A 19,577-nucleotide genomic window follows, 5' to 3' on the forward strand; every position below is an offset into this window, starting at 1 on the left:
GGAATTGAATGTGAATTTGGATTCCTAGAAAATGAAATGAGTCATAAAATAATCAATATCATACATTTTTCGTTGCATTGACTACACACAAACAATTCTTAACATTTTGAATACCCTGAATGCCAAAGTCATTGAACAACATACATACATATGTATGGACATCGTGTGTATGCCAGTTTTCTCCCAAGTGATGATATCAACTGTATTAAGGATATTTTGCATTTCATTGGGGGGTATGTTTGTGTGGGATGGGTGGAACGAAATTTTTTTTTTTTGAGATAAAAGCATACACATCTCAATACTTCCTTTTCATTTCATGCTATTCATTAATAAAGAGATTACAACAACAATGTAACATATCAGAATGGAGGTTTTTTGGGTTTTTTTTATGAATCAGCCTCCCTCAACCCATGCCATGCTTGGTAAGAGTATTGACCGATAAAACAATTTGTAACAAAAGAAATATCCACAATTGTATTCAATGCGAAGTATCACGGCTTGAGATAACATCAGCCCCTTATTGTTGAATTGAAATTTCAAAGATAATTTATTGTTCTGCTTGGAATTCTCTATTATATGATTACTTTGCAAATACTTGAAATAACAAATTATTGAATAATCAAAAACCAGAAATCTACAACTGCAAAGCCAGATATTTGATATCTGCAATTTAGCACACTAAGCTGATCGAGCACGTATTTGATTAGCTCTATTTGTGTGGATTAAAAATAATTATCAAAATCCTCTTCGTACATGAACATAAATATGTTCTTAGTCTAGTGACAAATCCAAGCCACTTCTACATTAAGAGCACCAAATTCATCCACAAAGACATTCACAAATGCACGTTCAATTCCCCTGTAAATCCCGTGGGAATCCCCTATAGTCACACTTGCAATCAAATTGACCACATAATAATTAGTAAATTATTTCGTGGTTGTCTACTGGATGTGAAGACAAACAGAGATACTGATATTAATAGCATCCCGTTGCGGCGCACACCAAAAAGAAACCTCCAAAGCAGAGGTGGAAGCGAGTTGATTTTGAGTCGGTGGCGCGCCAGCGTGGAGTGCTTGAGTGTATCAAAGGCTTTTGATAAGTCAAGCGCCACCATCACTGTTCTATCGGACGGCCGTCTCTGGTTGAGTCCTTGACAAATATGTGTGGTAATGGCGTGCAGCGCACGCTTGTTGGCTTGTGGGTCTTTGTAGTTCAAAAAGTCGACACTTACACATTTTTCATGTGGTTGTTGTTTTGTCGAAGGTCAGACTAGAGAGGTTTCATTGAAAAAGTTGCGTTTAAATAGGTGTTCCACAATCGACCTCTACAATACTGCAATTTTGTGATTTTACTCTAGTGTGCAAGTCGATTGTGGAACGCCTAATTGAACGCAACTTTTTTCACAAAACCTCTCTAGTCTGACCATCGACAACACCTCACACAACGGATCGTATGTGCAGAGGCCTTTATGATGATCAGTAGTAGAATTCTGTAACTCACTTTTTGGCTTACCGACATAAATCGGTAAAATGAAAAAGGCTGTACCTAGGCCTTACATAAGCTGCCTTGCCTGCTTACCTTGCTTGGTAATTAGAAGGTACATTTGATTTTTAACATAAGTCGTGTTCCTTTACGTACCTGATGTTACCAGTTTTTACCACTTTTTACCTGCAAAGTGTTCCCTTATAGCTGGTTTACATTACGAAATCGAGAGGATTTCAACTGTCAATTCCTTTGCGTATACGTCAAATGAAAACTCATCTGAAATCAACTGGAATTCATTTGACTTTTGAGTAATGGAATTGACACTTGAAATCGAGTGGATTTCGTAAATGTAAACCAGCTATAAAAGGGCGTTTGCATTAGATGCTAGTGCTATTTTTATATAATTTTATTGTAATTTTTATTATAATAAATATTTGAAATAAATAAATAATAAACCAGCTATTACTTTAAAAAACATACAATTTATATGAGAGCTGTTCACCGCTTTTACCATTTTTGCCACTCCACTGTTACCATTTTTAAAGTAAAGGAACAGACCGACCAATGCGCCGAAATTCAGTCGCCGCCGACAAAATTTGAGTTCGCGCGCCGCCGTCGGTCTTAGAAGGATTCGGAAGCCGCCGCCGACAAAATCGATTCGCTTCGTTGTCTGCTCCAAAGCTTGAGGATACAGCGGACCAGATGAACACACAAGCATCAAATACCTTCTGGTTCACCATTAAAAACAGCTGACACCATAGCGCCACACATATTCTTGGCTTTCAGAAAATAACTCAATAGCCGTCGATTTCCGACAAAACTCTTCGACAAATAGCAAAGAGAAGCTCGAAACGACCGCGAAGTCTTCAATTCCAACATATCAGAAGAAGCGGAAAAGTTAGTGTCAGTTGGTAATATGCGCGGTGCAAACAACTCCATAAAACAGTTTGGAGGTAAGAACGCATGAGATGTAATGAAATGTAATCCACAACAGAACATTATCACGCTGGACCTGGCCTAAAGGTCAACGCCCACCAAGAAGAGCTATGCAGCTTCTACAGATGCTGAGGTACTGGCGCATTGTAAAAATTTAAAAATTTAAATTCTCTTGGCCTGTACATTATTCCGGCTGAAACGTTTAAAGACGGTGGTGAACCTATTGCTGAAGCCTTTACTGCTATAATAAGAGAATACTGGGTCCAGGAGACCATCCAAGATTGCTCAAAGGAGGGCAACATAATTACCACACCGTGGTAAATAGACTATTGTAAACCACCATACATTCTACGGTGAATATCCCCAAAAACCGACATATTATTTTGGTCATTACTGCCCAAACCGCAAATCATGAAAAAGAATATACTTATTGAGGCTAAGAGAAAAATTATTTTCTAGTTTCCAGTGCGATTATAAATAAAACACTGCACTTACATATTTTTTTAATTATGGTTTGTTTATTGGTGTTTGACCATTTTTTAAATAGTTATGAAAAACTCAAAAACACTCAATTTTGATGCAAGATATGAAAAACTCTAATTTTTAGACCGAGTTCGAACAAAAACTATTATGAAAATATCTCTATCCGTTCAAAAGTTACAAAGTTTTAACCAGGAAAAACTGTGCGACGGTAGTATCCAATAATTTTTGGACTTTTTTGTAATCGCCTATTTATTGGCAATATTTAAAGATTTGAAATTTATTAAAATACATAGATTTCGGGAGTAACTAATCCTAAGTCATCTTGTATAAAAACAAGAGTGGCTGATAACTTTAGTATCTCCCTAAAAGAAGTGCGTACCAGTGAAAAGCAAATGCACAAGGGTAGTGGTGTCGGGTATCAAATAGTGGTCCCCGTACCGGCTAGTCGGTCGCGGATATAGCCTTGGCTCACTCGTTTACTTATTTACTTGATATTATTACTATCTTGGTTTATTGCTGATATTTCATACCGCAAAGTGGTTTTGTAAGTGACGTCTTTCACTTCAGGCATTCTCGGAAACATGCTACTATCACATGTCCTTCACACGTTTCCTATGTGCGTTACTAAAACATGATATCACAAAAATTTATCTGTCTCTTATTTTCTCTTTATGTCCTCTAATTAGCAAATGTTGTTACCCAAAATTATATAAGTATTGTCAAATAAAATTAATTCCTTAATTAGACAGAATAAAAATAAATAACAAGCCCACAGGCAAAAACAATGTTATTAATGAAACTAATTAGAAAGCTGATTTATGATTATTATACAACCGATAATCTTAAAAATCTCATTATCCACATCACACTTTGATGGCAATTCCGCAGATTAATTGTTGCTTTGTTCGGGAAATTGTGTGTAGTAACAAAAAATGAGAAGTGAAAAAACCATAATACCTACGTGTGATGCATACGAAAACAATTTACCGAAATCCATACTTAAAACTCTAAAATATTGGCTATGGTTTGCTGGGTCGAATAAGTGTTGTCATGATGTATACGCCTATGTTTCTATTGAAATTGCTTTAAACACTCAATTGTCCATTATTATACGTTTTCTTTAACTATTGGATGGATTTGAAATCTCAAAATAAACCCATTTGGAGGACTTTAAGATATATTTTCACATTTAGAATTTAATCCCAAGAATGTCCTCCTTGAAAGTTAACCGGAACGCTATAAATCTGTTTGAAAATCCAATGAATAACAAAACAAGATTATAATAATTGGGGTATGGGTCATTAATATTATTTATTATTATTATCTTTTGTTATTGGTAAGAAATCTATTCGAACACTTAACCAGAAACAATATATAAAATGTAATAATGGGCTTATGACTCGGTATTTATCAAATGTATGTATGTAGATTTCACCTGTAGTTTGGACTATAACTGATTTTTTCAAAAACACTACAACTCTGAACTCGTTAGATAAACTGGATTTATCAACATTTGTATGCGTTACAAACTTATGTTACAGACACAACTTCTTCCATACCAATTTGGGGTACAACAATCTACGACAACCTCTTCAACAATATCATTATTTTCGTTATGACAGTCATTTACGTTAAGTGCTAAATAAATTATTATTACATTTTATCGTTATGATGATTGGATGAAGACATCAAACAGCATAACAACATATTGAAAATCAAAAATCTACAATGGACGCTTTCTATTCACAGTTTGGAATAAATTGAAATCGTTAAGCTTTTGTTAAATGTAAAAAAATCACAAAAAGACAACTGAAGAAAATCAATGAGAAAACAAATTCACTTGTCTTCCGTATTTTGCTTGTCTTCATCATGGAATGTCAAGGCATAGAAAAACGAAACAGAAACAAAGAAACAAAGTATTTCCCGAAAACAGTATACGTACATATATTAAGAAAACAACACAGAGTGTTGGTGGCGGGCGTAGTAGTGGTTGTGCCATGAAAAATGTTAATAGTTACGAATGATTGCTAACCAACCCCCGCGAGGCGTTCGAAAAATATGCAGAGTGTCTGAATGTTTCTGGCTTTGCTTTACATTTACAACCACTGAATCGATAATGCCTTTTGCTCATTCCAGCTTAGAGACGCCATTAATGTTATGTTTTCCTTTCATTGACAGTGAAAAGGCGGACAATACGAGAGACATACATCTAGTCAATACCAATGTGCCGGTAACTATTATTGTAACTATTGTATATGTTCACGATGGAGGTCATTGAAAATAAATAACCTTCTCAGAGCTCAGAGATACACAGGCAGAAATGATGATTTAGTTTGCATTAAAATAAAATAAAAATGAATTGAAAAAATTTATGTATGTATTGAGGGGGTTTTCGGGGGTTTGGGCGTATGAACTTGCCGATAAAAATATGGGTTTAGATTTAAGCTCAAAAGTTTTGCGGAGGAGGTACCTAAAGGAATGGACCAATATAGTCCATTTTAGAAGTGGTTATTATTGAGGGAGTCATTCCCCTCAATAGATATCGCGCCCAACAGTCATTTCAGTTGGTCACCATATAATTTAGGGTTTTTGGACCATTATATCAGGAAACATGGACTTACCCACCAAAAACATAATATCGCTGTACCTAGGAATATCTTCGGGCCCTTAACCGCATTTAAACAAAAAAGTTGAACATGTTGAAGCATCAGCTTGGAAATTCGTCTAATCTAAATATAGTATAGTCTCGATAATCCGGACACTCGTTAATCCGGACAACGCGGTAATCCGGACACTAGAATTGTTTACATTGTAGACTCGGTAATCCCGACATCACATATTTTTCTTACCTCGATAATACGAACATCAATATTTTTTCCTATCTTGAGCATTAGATTCTTAGGGGTCGATTATGGATAACAACTCAACTGTAGTTGCGTTGCCAGAAGAGAAATGCATACAATTAAAATAAGTGAAACCTTTAGCTATTAATTTAATTGTAAAAAAGTATAAATTTCAATGCCGAAATGGAACTTTCCATTATTAAATTTTCTTTCGGCAACGCAACTGGAGTTGTGTTGCTATCCATAATCGAACCGTTATTTATTTCATTGACGTTTTCGTTCTTAACAATAGCAATTGGTGTATAAATAAGAAAATTTAAAATTTTCGAAGTTTTCAGTCAAAATCTCGACTTACTAAATATCCACTGTCAACTCAGTTATACAGTTACTATGAAATTAACTATCTGAAAATATTTAATATAGATATATGGATTTCCTTAAAGTTTTAGTTACTTTCCAAGCATATGCAAGAATTGCCACTAGTACCAAAATAAAGCCAAGGGCCTGTAGATTTAAGATGTTTAGAATTTTTGCGGACATTTGCGGTTTTAGCAGTTATGACCAAAAGTTTAGCCCAGTTTTATGTGCTGAATTTTATTATCCTTTCTTACACTTATGTTCAATATAATGTTTCTTGTGCTATGAGCGATTTCTTTAATCATGGTAACTTCGAGCCGCACTGAAAACTCGTGAAAGAGAAATAAAAGATTTTAGGGGTATACACTTTAATAAATATTGTTTCATGTTTGGGACATCCTAATGTTGCAACACGCCAAAACGTGGAAATTTCCCCCGCACTGAGAACGTTATGACAGGTAATTCTGCTGAAAAAGATTATTAAATTTTATAAACTACCGAAAAATGGATGGTAACCCTGTGCTCAAAGTGGACCGATATCACATTTCTTTATAAGGTGGTCTTCTGGACTCTGAGTTCATTATTAAAACCCATTGTGTTTGAATATTTGGTTGAAATCTGCCGAAATAAATCGAGATATAAATCATATGGGTGTATACCAAATCATGGACCAATACCGACAATTTTTTGCGGGGAGGTTTACTATGCCATAAGAACTCCTGGTACCGGATTACAGCAAATTCGATTGAACAATGTGTTGGTAACAGTAAAACATTTCAATTCAGGATGATTCGTTACATGGGAACCATGCGAACCATGGACCTAGGACTACAATATTTTTGTTAGAGTATTTTTAGGTCACTAGGACCCATTGATAAAAATTTCAGTCCGATATATTATCTAGAAGTATTTTTGTCACACCTTGTCATATAAGTGCCACCACTGTACATTGATGGCTGGCTATGATTAGCAAAAGTATTTAAAACATAAAGTTGGATAGCCTGGTTCCCTGAAAAATCAATGTTGAGTAGTCCTTTCCTCTAAAGGAATTACAGTCGAAATCGCTTATAACGTCGGTCAAGGCACCGGCCAAATTCGGACGCTATAAGCGATAGTCGTTATAAACGACATTTATAAAAGCGGTAAAATTATATTATGTATAGTGACTTTTGGGTATAAATGCGTTGTTTTATTAAGTAAATAAATAAAATCAATTTAATTTTATACATAAGTATAAACAACTAAAAACAAAATAATAAAAATAACGATATTAAATTCATTCTTCATATCTGCTTCAAATAAAATATGGTGCTATTTCTAATAGTCTGTTATTGTAATTAGTGCTTTTGAATTCCGACATAAGTTTTAAATTTAATTTAGATTTTGAAAGACTTTCCAAAACACATTTCTGTTTGTAACATCTTCTGAGTAAATAAATTTTCGAAAAGTTTCTACACCTAGACACGCCTCTGACACTGACGGCATTTGAAATTCTGTCTCTGTAGTATCCGCAATTTCTTCGTTAGAATTTCCTCCATCTAAAACTTCCAACATTATATCGTCGTCATTATATATGACAGATGTGAAGACTTTGTCATCGATGGTAACTAATTAATCAATATCTTCTACGTGTTGGGAGAAATTAGAATGAAGATAAATGTCTTCAGAATCGTTCAAAGGACCACTAACAACCTCTCATGATGAAAACAATTACCAATGACAGAAGACGTTCCATTTTTCCATAATTCATCTACCAATAACACGGCAACCAACACATTTAATTTCGAACTTTGATCCTTTTCTATTCTTACCAGGATAGTGGATAATTGCCGACCCGGAAATGCGATTTTAATGATCTTATTCCACCTTGGTCCATGGATTGTAAAACAGACGTGATATTGGGTGGCAAAAATTCAACCTTAATTGACTTGACACCGCCATTTTCGAACATGTTGTGCATAAGTTTGGTATTTTGTTGTTGTTCGAGTTTGAAAAAATATGCATACAGCAAATTATTGACGTTATAACCGATAGCAAAATTCAAATATTTTAGAAAAACACGTTACAACAATATGATGTTATCCGCGATATTTATTTGTGTGGAATATATATAAGCGATATGACGTTATAAACGACGACGTTATAAGCGATTTCGACTGTAGTTCATTAGCCTCCTATTAGTGAGAAAGTCCCTTAACCCATTTCGTACTTGGTGTTCGATTTTTCGAACAGTAAAATCACTTCTTTTCAAAAAAATATTTATGGATGAAAAAGGTTAAATTTTAAACAAGTTTTTGTATATGTATAAAGTCTAATCTATCAGCAAATAAAAAAAAATTGTTCCCTTGACAACCCCCCCTCCCCCCTCTATGTTAAGGGTAGATTTTTGAAACCTATATGTTTGGATACTTTTTAAATAAATTTTAAAAAATTATAAAAAAATGAAATTAAAAAAGTAATCATGGGGAATTATTATATATATGGCCGTTTCACAAAACATAGAGAACTTGATTTACATGCGCAAGCGCGACTTTACAGATGTGCAAAGTTGACTGTTTGAAATTTCGAACGCTGGTACTTAACCTACATATCGATAGGTAAAAAAAAAATTTTTCCCTTGACAACCCCCCCTCCCCCCTCTATGTTAAGGGTAGATTTTTGAAACCTATATGTTTGGATACTTTTTAAATAAATTTTAAAAAATTATAAAAAAATGAAATTAAAAAAGTAATCATGGGGAATTATTATATATATGGCCGTTTCACAAAACATAGAGAACTTGATTTACATGCGCAAGCGCGACTTTACAGATGTGCAAAGTTGACTGTTTGAAATTTCGAACGCTGGTACTTAACCTACATATCGATAGGTATATCAAAACGTGGAAATTTACTGACAAATTGCGGGGAAAAGTTATTATAGCACCATATAAGACTTAATACTAAATGTCAGCTATTTCTAAAGGATAGTGCGGCTAAAATCCTGAAATAACCTAAAATCGTTAGGAACCATTCAACGGAGGCTATATAAAACGTCGACCTATGCTGACAAATTTCTGGAGGAAAGTTAAGTAGACTCAAAAAAGACTAAATTTGTATTAATATACAACCATTTCTGTAGGATAATGCAGCTAAATCCTTGAAATCTTCCGGAAATCGGGCGGTACCGTTCTATGGGGGGCAATCCAAAACGTGGACCAGTGCTGACACATTTCGGGGAAAAGTTGTATAGGTCCAAAGAAGTCTCAGTACCAATCTTCAACCATTTTTTCATATAAAAATGGTGAAATAAATCAATAAAAGGCAAATAAATCAATAAAAGGCAAATAAATCAATTTTATTTTACTTCAATATATATAGCTTAAGCGCCAGTGTTCGAAATTTCGAACACCACTTTCCGGAAAAACGAAAAATCGGATTTTTTTTTTTTTTTTTTTTTTTTTTGATTTTTGACATCAGTGGGTCCTAATTACCCTAAAAAAGTGCTTTGTTTTTAAAAAATAAATAAAAAATTTGTCTCGGTACGATATGGGTTAAAGGCATGTAATGTGTTCCAGGGATATTTTATCTAAAAATGTTTAAATCATTTCAAGTGTTGAAATTAATAGTTTAGTTTTCATTTGGATTTATAGCTAAACGAGGAAACGTGTAGAGTCCTTCCATAGTAATTTCAATAAATTTGAAACAAAGTTGTATGGCCCCTTTTATTTTGTTACTTTGACATTCAAAATCACCAGCAACTAAGGATTGTTGTATTGCATTCTCGTAATTATGCAACCAATAGATTTAATTTATATTTTGTCTTATTCGTAAGCTATAACATTTATATAAAACAATGTTTTTTTTATTTCGTCGACGAGATGAAGTCATTTAGTGATGTTCATAAAAATCGCTAAATATTCCCCATAATGAGATGAGTGCATTTGAATTTTGAAGTTCTATCGCGAGTCATAATAGGCTCATGTCCCATGGACAAGGGACATCAATATGTACAGGTACAATGGCTACAAAGTTTATATCCTTAAAAAACTATGCATAAGTATACACACAATAATATTTGCTTAATATGAATTTGTTTACCTTATTACTTACTTAGCTGGCCTTTTACAGAACATTTGTTCCATAAGCCGAACTAAGACAAAATCTCCAATCCTCTCTGTTTGGTGCTGTATTTTCCCAATCTGGGATATGTAGCTTTATGATGTCTTGTTTCACTTGTTCGCTCCAACGAAGCTTTGGCCTTCCAGATCTGCGAGAACCTCCATGCGGCCCGTATTTATACGCCTTTTTAGCGGGTTCATCATCACTCGTTCTTATAATATGACCTAGCCATCGCAATCGTTGTATCTCGATTCGTTCAACTACATTGATGTCATTGTATAGTTGATACAGCTCGTTGTTCATACGACGCCGATATTCGCCGTCAACACAGATTGGCCCGTAGATCTTTCGAAGAATTTTTCTCTCGAACACACCAAGCACTGCCTTATCTGCTTGAGCAAGTACCCATGCTTCGGAACCATACATTAGCACGGGTAGTATCAGTGTTTTGTAAAGTGTTACTTTTGTTTGACGAGAGGTGGCTTTATTCCTAAACTGCTTACTCAGCCCAAAGTAGCATCTGTTAGCCAACACTATTCTTCTTCGTATTTCACAACTGATGTTATTTGTTGTGTTTATGGCGGTGCCGAGGTAGACGAAGTCCTTTACTACCTCAAAATTGTTGGTACCAACATTCACAGATGGTGCGGGGTTTGTGGACAGATTACGCGTCGATACCATCAACTTGGTTTTTTCGCCGTTTACTGCCAGATCAACTTTAGCAGATTCTCTTTCGACTTTTGCAAAGGTGTCAGTTACTTCCTTTACCGATCGACCCATGATGTCAATTTCGTCGGCATAAGCCAGTAACATATGGCTGTTCGTGTATATCGTTCCATTTCTTTTGATCTTCGCGTCTCGTATGACCTTTTCCAGCAGGATGTTGAATAGATCTCACGACAGGCCGTCTCCTTGCCTGAAACCTCTTTTGGTAATAAACTCATCGGAGAGGGTCAGACTTATGCCCCTGTAATTGGAGCACACAGTCTTATCACCCTTCTTGTGGACTGGACATAGGATGCTCACGTTCCAATCGTCGGGTACGCGTTCTTCCTGCCAGATGGTGCTAACTAGCTGATGCATACACCTTATCAGCGTGTCGCCTCCGGTTTTGAACAGCTCGGCTGGTAGGCCATCTGCTCCTGCCGCCTTATTATTCTTCAGCCGGTTTATTGCTGTCATTACCTCATCTTGGCTGGGCGGTATACATTCAATACCATCTTCTGGGATTGGATCTATGGTATCTTCGCCGTCTTCACTGCTATCGGATACCAACAGTTTGGAAAAATGTTCTTTCCATATCCTGAGCACACTATCTGTATCAGTTACCAAATTACCTTGTTGGTCTCTACAGGAGGATATGCCTGTACCAAAGCCATCAGTTTGATGCTTCACTCTTTTGTAGAATTTTCGGACTTCGTTCTGTCTCCTGTACATCTCTATTTGTTCACACTCCCTCTTTTTCCTGCGGAAAAGACGTTTCTCCTCTCTCCTTGTCTCCCGATACCTCTCTCGAGCGCTACGCGTTGCTACTGATTGTAAAGTAGCCCTATATGCCGCATTTTTTTCTTCGGTAGCAGAACGGCACTCCTGGTCATACCATGGATTCTTTGGTGGAGGTCTCTGGTATCCAAGTACTGATTTTGCGGCTGTTTGCATGGAGTGGGCAATATTTTGCCATTGTGCTGATATGTTATCGGGACGAGAAGCGCAGCTTAGCGATGTCCAACTTTGGCGTTGTGTCTGTTTGTGCTTTATTTGCAACGTTTAGACGGGTACGTACTTTTGCTGCAACGAGGTAATGGTCCGAATCTATGTTTGCTCCTCCGATCGATCGTACATCCAACACGCTCGATGAATGTCTTCCATCTATCACAAAGTGATCAATTTGATTTATTGTTCTTTGGTCTGGAGACAGCCAAGTGTCCTTATGAATATCGAGATGCTTAAATCTGGTACTGCTAACTACCATGTTTTTTGCCGCTTGCGAAGTCTATCAGCCTCATTCCATTGTCTGATGTTTCACTATGTAGACTGAATTTCCCGACTGTTTGTCCAAAGATATTCTCCTTTCCAATTTTGGCATTAAAATCGCCTAGAACAATTTTAATGTCATGGGCAGGACAACGGTCATATGTTTCTTCTAGGCGCTCGTAGAATATATCTTTGGTCTGTTCGTCCTTGTCTTCGGTTGTAGCATGAGCGCAGATAAAGCTGATGTTGAAGAATTTGGCTTTAATCGAATTGTAGCAAGTCTTTCATTCACTGGGGTGAAGCTGGAGACCAAATGTTTTAACCTCTGACCAACTACAAAACCGCAACCAAACTCATGCTTTGTGTCATGGCAGCTATAATACAGTGCGTCGCCTTTAGGTGTTGTTGTGACATCTTTCCCAGTCCATCGTATTTCCTGTGGCAGTAATGTCGGCCTTGTACTTTTCCAGTACATCTGCCAGCGCGTAAACTGCACCTTCTCTATAAAGAGTGCGAACATTCCAGGTGCAGATTCGCAGATCATGGTCCTTAAAACGTTTGCGGGGGTCGTCAACTTTAGAGGGGTTTGTTTTTCTTTTCTTTCGTTTTTTCATAGTAGGATGCCCGACGCCCAAACCCAAGTTTTTAGCGTTCTTATGGGTGAACGCGCGGCACATGTTAGCTCACTACCTTTAACGGGTGTTAAAGGCAGCTCCCCAAGTGACACCACGGGGAGGTCAGTGTCCACTTGAGATGAGAGAGTGACCAAGACAAATCCTGGACTTTACCATGTTAAAGCCGGTCAGGACCGTTCCTTGGTATCTTTCATCCCCTACGTCACCCTATGTTTTGTTTACCTTATATATCAGGTTATTATCTACTAAAAGTCCATTATTAATGATTTAAACGTACAAAATTATATGCTTTTTTATTACTCGGTAATCCGAACAATTCGATAATCCGGACACCGCCAAAACATGTGGTGTATGTAAATAGATATGCTGTATGTAAAAGAGCTTAGTGCTCGCTGAGTGAGTGAGTAAGTGACATGTATATCATCGCCAAGATGAAACCGCTGAAGCTAGAAAGTTGAAATTTTGACTGTGGGTTGCTGTTGGTGTGTAGGGGAGAGATATGGATTTGGGTGAACGGATAGAGGTAGAAACCATAAATTTGGAATTAAAATTATTAATGAAGTGTAAGATTGAGATATGGGGGTAGTTTTGTAAATTCGTATTTATGTCTACGAAAAGTACTAAATTGTACTGAATTTGGTAAAACTGCAAGTTGGGTAAACAGATAGGGCTGCAAACCTGAAATTTGGAATTAGGAGTACTGGTGAAGTATAGAATTGAGATATTGCGGTAGCTTTGGAAATTCGTACTTATGTGTACGAAAAGTACTAAAGTGTTCTAAACTTGGTACAATTTGGATTGGGATAAATGGTTAGAGGCGGAATCCTGAAATTTGGAATAATGATTACTGTTGGAGTATAGGATTGAGGTAGCTTTAGAAAAGTTCTAAACGATACTAAATTTGGTACAATATCGATTTGGGTGAACGTATAGAATTTGAATTAATTATTACTGTTGGAGTATTCGTACTTAAAATGTACTACATTTGGTACTATTTGGATTTAATCGAAAGGATAGAGATGGAATTCTAAAATTTGGCAATAAGATTAATGTTGGAGTATAATATTGAGGTAGTTTTAGAAATTCATACTTATTGCGTACGAAAAGTAATAAATGGTACTAAATTTGGTAATTTTGAATTTGGGTGAACGGATAGAGCTAGGATCCTGAAATTTGGAATTTGGATTTTGGTGAATGGATAGAGTATGAATCTTGAAATTTGGAATTATGATTACTGTTGCGTGGAGGATTGAGACAGATTTCGGAAATTCGTACTTATGTGTACAAACAGCACAGAATTGAAATAGTGGTTGAAATTCGTACTTTCGTACGAAATGTATTAAATGGTACAATAATTGGTCTTTGACTTAAAGTTGAATTCTGACATATGGTATTATAGTCGCAGTTGGTGTGTAGGGTTGAGATATGGATGTGGATATACACTTCCGCTCACTTGAATATAATCCCCTACCAAATTTTTTTTCAAGCTCCATCTTTTTCTAATTTATAAAAGATATTAAGTGTTGAAGTTTTTTCATATTTGGTTATAATCAAGTGTAATGCATAACAAGACTTGTTTTATTCCTTCAACTGGTAAATTTTTGGAAGCGTACTGTCTAATAGAGTCGTAGATTTTACTCATAGGCCATTCTCATACATTTAAGATAATACTTTCCACTGTAGAATATGGCTGTCCTTCAGGATATCCGCATTTCTTCCGAAAAATTTAAATTTTGACGACTCGAAGTGTACAAAAATGAATAAATCGTGATGAAAATGCCTGTTTTAGAACACCATTGTAATTTATCCTGTGCATTTAAAAAAATGACGCCCAAGTTGAACATAATTAGTAATGCGTTCCGTTACCTTAAAAGCACCTTCATCGCTACAGAAACAATTTAGAAAGTAATCTTCCATTCAATGAACGCGAAAAGAATAGTTATATAGTTATGCAATTGTTTACTTGATGAGGAGAGTCGTTAGTAATTATTAAGCACTTGGGCATCAGTTAATTTCACTCTAAATGCATACGACAAACCACAAAGGAGTTAGAGTCGTGGTGTAGCCCCATATTACGATACCTCCCGATTTTATGAATTTTGAGAATATTGTCTACATTTTTTGACATTTTAGGTTCCCAGCGGTCAAAAAACTTGTCCAAAAATTGTCAACATACATAGGTCCATGATTTGGTATAAACGAGACATAACAGTACATCCCAATTTTAGGTATTTTGAAGATATAAGATACATTTCTTGACCCAATAACTGTAATTTGACTGTTGAGATAACCGGTGATCACAAAATTTCTGCAACAAAAAATTTCAATATAGATCGACATTGTGGTACAGACCCCAAAGAATAGTACCTCTCGATTTTATTTTTTTCATGATATTAAATAAATTTTTGAGCGATCTTTTATGTAATATAACATTTGAGGTTCTCAGTGGTTACAAAACTACCACAGCCCTAATGTAACGGTACCTCCAGATTTTAGGTTTTTTTATTTTTTATGACTCCCAGGTATTTATGACTCCCACTGTTTAAAAAATTCTCCACCTATAATTGGGGACATTGGTACTTCCGTAACAGAAAGAAAATTAACAATTTCATACAAGTTCAGAATATTTCATGTTGGAGGGTTAAAACATTTCGGCCCGGCTGAACTTAACACTTTTTTACTTGATTCTTTCTTGTAGCAAAACGACCGCTTCATTGAGAGATAACATTTTCCATAAAAATTTTCCCCAGAGTGTTATTGCCGAAGACACTTTATACCAATAATGCAAGGATTTCAAAGAATTTTGCGACCAATTTGTTATTAAAAATTCTCACAACTACTGTTAGGTTTGGTTAGGGATCAAACGGACCAGCCTACAGTTTGACCACAAAACCAAACAAAAAGAAGCAAACATAACGTTAGTCACATAAAATAACTAGCACAGCTTTCTGTAGACACACTAGTCATAAAATCTCTGACATTTTCAAACAAACAAACCAACAAACCATTATGGCAAATATTTTGCCGACACACACACAGACATACAAAAATAAACATTTTGACACCAAAACGTGTCTATCTGCTCTTATTACAGGACATTTATTATTGTGTATACACTCATAAACCAACACATATAAGACATATATGTATGTGTGCAACAGAGAGCTAGAGAGAGCTTGACTTTTCGTGTTTTGCTTTTATGACTTATGAATAACAAAATAAGTGAAAAGGAAAGCGAGCGTGTGAGTTAGGGAAGAAACGGTTGAATGATTGGAGCCCCAAAAAGTTGGTCAAACACAAAAACCACTACTCATGCATTCATTAATCATACAAGTCAAACGGAACGTTGTATTTGTTGGTAATGCCATTGGCGTCAGTAATCTGAATGTTTGTATCAAGAAGCATTGAATTGAATATTCACCCAAACTTACATTAGGTGTCCCAAAGGAATGTTAATAATTTAGGAAAATTTGTTCATAATTACATACACATATGTACGTATGTATATGTATGTAGAAGTAATCCAGAAGTATGCACATTAAGCTATTCCTGCAATACTTCAATACACCGATAAATAGCGGAAATTATTTGTAAGAAGAAATGGGAAAAGAAATTTGGGGGTTGGGCACAACCAAATACCTACATTTGTGACAGGAAATCAATAATTTATCATTACTTATGCTTTGTGTTTCATTTATTTACTTAAGTATTGCTATGTATATTTGTATATCGATATAATTGAATGGTTTTAAATTGTGGAGAAAAATTAAATAAAACAAGTAAAAACAGTGTCAAGTTCGGCCGGGCCGAACTTTTTACACCATCCACCATAAACTGAAACAAACATCCAAATTAATCTACCTCGCTTGAGGCTGACTCAAATGACCCCTACATTGAATGTATTGTGGTAGCAGACAGGTGTGGAACTGCCAATGTAAAGTTGCTTAACGCCCGCCGATAAATAGTTGTACTCCAGGTTATAGGCAAAACATTAGCCCGCATTTGGAAGGTCATAACCGACCTGGCTTGGGGGAATTTAACGCTCATCATGAGTTCTGGCATTCGGTCCTTGGAAACGACCAGAGGAACATAGTGTTGGCTGAGCAGATTTGTCAACAAGGCGCCCCTACAAGAATTAGGGGAGAATGTCACAGTTCGCCAGACATAACCTCATGTCACCTTGTCTGACAAACGACGTCACCTTGTCTGACAAACGACGTCACTCATTTTTGTCGATATATAGTGTCACTATAAAGTTAAAGCTCCTTAAACGTGGAACACTTTTCGTAGGTAACTTACATATATTGAAGTTTATATGAAAAGGACCACATGTTCATGAGTTGTATCTGCACAAGTTATTAGGAATAGCACAACTTTTTAATTGGGAATTAATGAGTGACCAATAGACTTGCATTTTATGAAATAAAACTTTACATAACTCACGAATTAGGTTTCTTTCATGGAATGTATGTAAAAATAGCAGCAAATTGCAGCTTCGGCAACAGACATCCATTCCGAAAAAAAATCTTTTTCTTCTTCACAACCACATTGACATGCCTATGAAAACATCTCAGATATAATTTAAAGGCCATTCAATTAAAATATTGGGGGGCTAAATTCAAATCTGAACCGATTTTTGTCAAAATCGGGGGCCTAAGAAAATATCGCATATTTAATTTGAAGGCTATTCAATTAAAATTGATCGAGTTATAGCAAAATCAGGGAAAGATACATATGGGGGCTATATCCAAATCTGGACCGATATGGACCAAAGTTGGAGTTTTTCATTCCTTTGCCTTCATTAGTACTTGGACAAAAATTAATCAACCTAGGTCAACTCCATCTATTTTTGTCCACGTTTACAAAGAGCCGGCACCGCTGTGCGACCCCATTTCATCATCTATGAATGTCGCATGGGAAAGCTAATAGAGAGTTCACTATTCACCGTTTCAGATACCTGTTCGGGTAGCAGAAAGGGCATTCAGAGACATCATCACTTCTGCAGCCGCTCGCCATATACCTGTAATCCGAATACTGGGGCGGCAGTATGGTCCGCTTGACAGCTGATGAGCATCAATAGATGATGAGCTGCAATAGATGGGGAATGTTCTCCGACAATCCCATCACACGGCATTTGTTTATGGTATCTGCGACTGAATCTTTGTAAATGTTATTAAAACCTGCTTGATAGGTTTGCTGATCTAGGGGTTCTTTCCTGTAATGTTGGGCCTATCATTCTAGATCATGATAATCTCTCATGATATACTTTTCCACCATACTCGTATGGTGATTAGGATTGCTCTCGCGGTAACACCCGAGTACTGAAGCAAGAGCACTATGTTTCAGTATTGGAAAAATATTTTTATCCACATGTATACGGTCCACTGAATACATGAGGTGGCGCCCTTTTGCAGTTCTCATGCAGGCATTCTGACAGGTTTGAATATTTTCCATCGCGTTGCACTTATATTCGCGGACCACATTGACGCCGTGTATCTTATCGCATACCGATCTATGGCGTTATACGAGCACAACAACGTTTCTTTATCTGCCCCAAGTGCTGCCGGCTAGGGACTTGATGACCTTGTTTCTACATCTCAGCTTGCCATAGATAGCCGTGACATGCATGCACGACGTGAACGTGCTATCGGATATGATCCCAAAAATATTTGGGTAGCTAATGCTCGGAGTTCTGCTACCACAGACAATGACATTCAATTCAATGCCCACCTCTGCACTCCATGTTGTGAACAGAGTAGCAATAGATATAGTGGAGGATATTTGAATACGACTTCAGCCTTTCACACACAACATCATGGAAGGTAGCCGACACCAAGATCGATCGGGGATGGAATAAAGGAGAGATAGAGGTACCACAGTTCCGGAGATTTCAACCCACCTTGGATAACTCCTTGTTTCACTCTACGGGGCTTGGACTTCTTATTACTGAATTACACGTCCATTAATATAATTGATTATCCAAAATTTCAAAAAAGGCGGAAGAATTGTCCGCTCATTGTCCTCAAACATCGTGGAGTGTTTGACAGTATCAAAGGCTTTTGATAATTTGAGCGCCTTGTTCTTGTTCTTGTTGAGTCCTCGTCTAATATGTTTGGAGATGGAGTGCAGCGCTGTTATCGTGCTGTGCTGCTTACGGAACCCATGCTGATGATCGGAACTGAATAACTATTTCTGACGCTAGGGAGGACAGTGGTCTTTAAAACGATCTGTACGATTCAACTTTGCTGTCATCCTTGGCTGATTTCAGTAGCGGGACCACCATGACCATTTCCCAGACTTCGGGAACGATGCGGGAGGTTATCGACAGGAAGAGAACTTTAGTAATATGTTTCAGCATTACAATGTAGATTCCATTAGGGCCCAACACTTTGGATGATTTAGCATTCCTGATGTCATTCGCAACAACATTATTTGTGAATTGTGGTGTTTCCTCCTCGGCAGGAAGAGATCTTTAGCGTAGTACTCTTCTATTCGATTAAAATAACTTGGGAACATCGTCGGATCAGTCAGCGTAACGTTGCCAAACGTGTCAGGGTCCGAGCGTGATTTACACTTTGCCACACTTCACTTATTCCGGCTCCAATGTTGCAACTCATTTGATGTTTTAGCCACTAGTTCCGCTTATGCTCACCTAAAAACTGTAAACTTTTATTGTGGCTCCCTGAATATGTGTCTCTGAGGTTTACTCGACGAACCTTAACAACTAAGCAGGTATAAAGTAGTGCACTTCTTGAGTATTTCTG

At 36.6% G+C, this 19,577-nt stretch overlaps 1 protein-coding gene across 11 annotated transcripts in view; it reads right to left on the minus strand.

Moving 5' to 3' along the window:
- LOC141397476 (uncharacterized) overlaps positions 1-19,577 on the minus strand; it is a 655,384-nt gene that overhangs the window by 474,897 nt on the left and 160,910 nt on the right. The window lies entirely within an intron of this gene.

The sequence above is a fragment of the Musca autumnalis genome, unplaced genomic scaffold, assembly GCF_047663935.1.
Source record: "Musca autumnalis isolate F117 unplaced genomic scaffold, ASM4766393v1 scaffold_3, whole genome shotgun sequence".
Classification (NCBI taxonomy): domain Eukaryota; kingdom Metazoa; phylum Arthropoda; class Insecta; order Diptera; family Muscidae; genus Musca; species Musca autumnalis.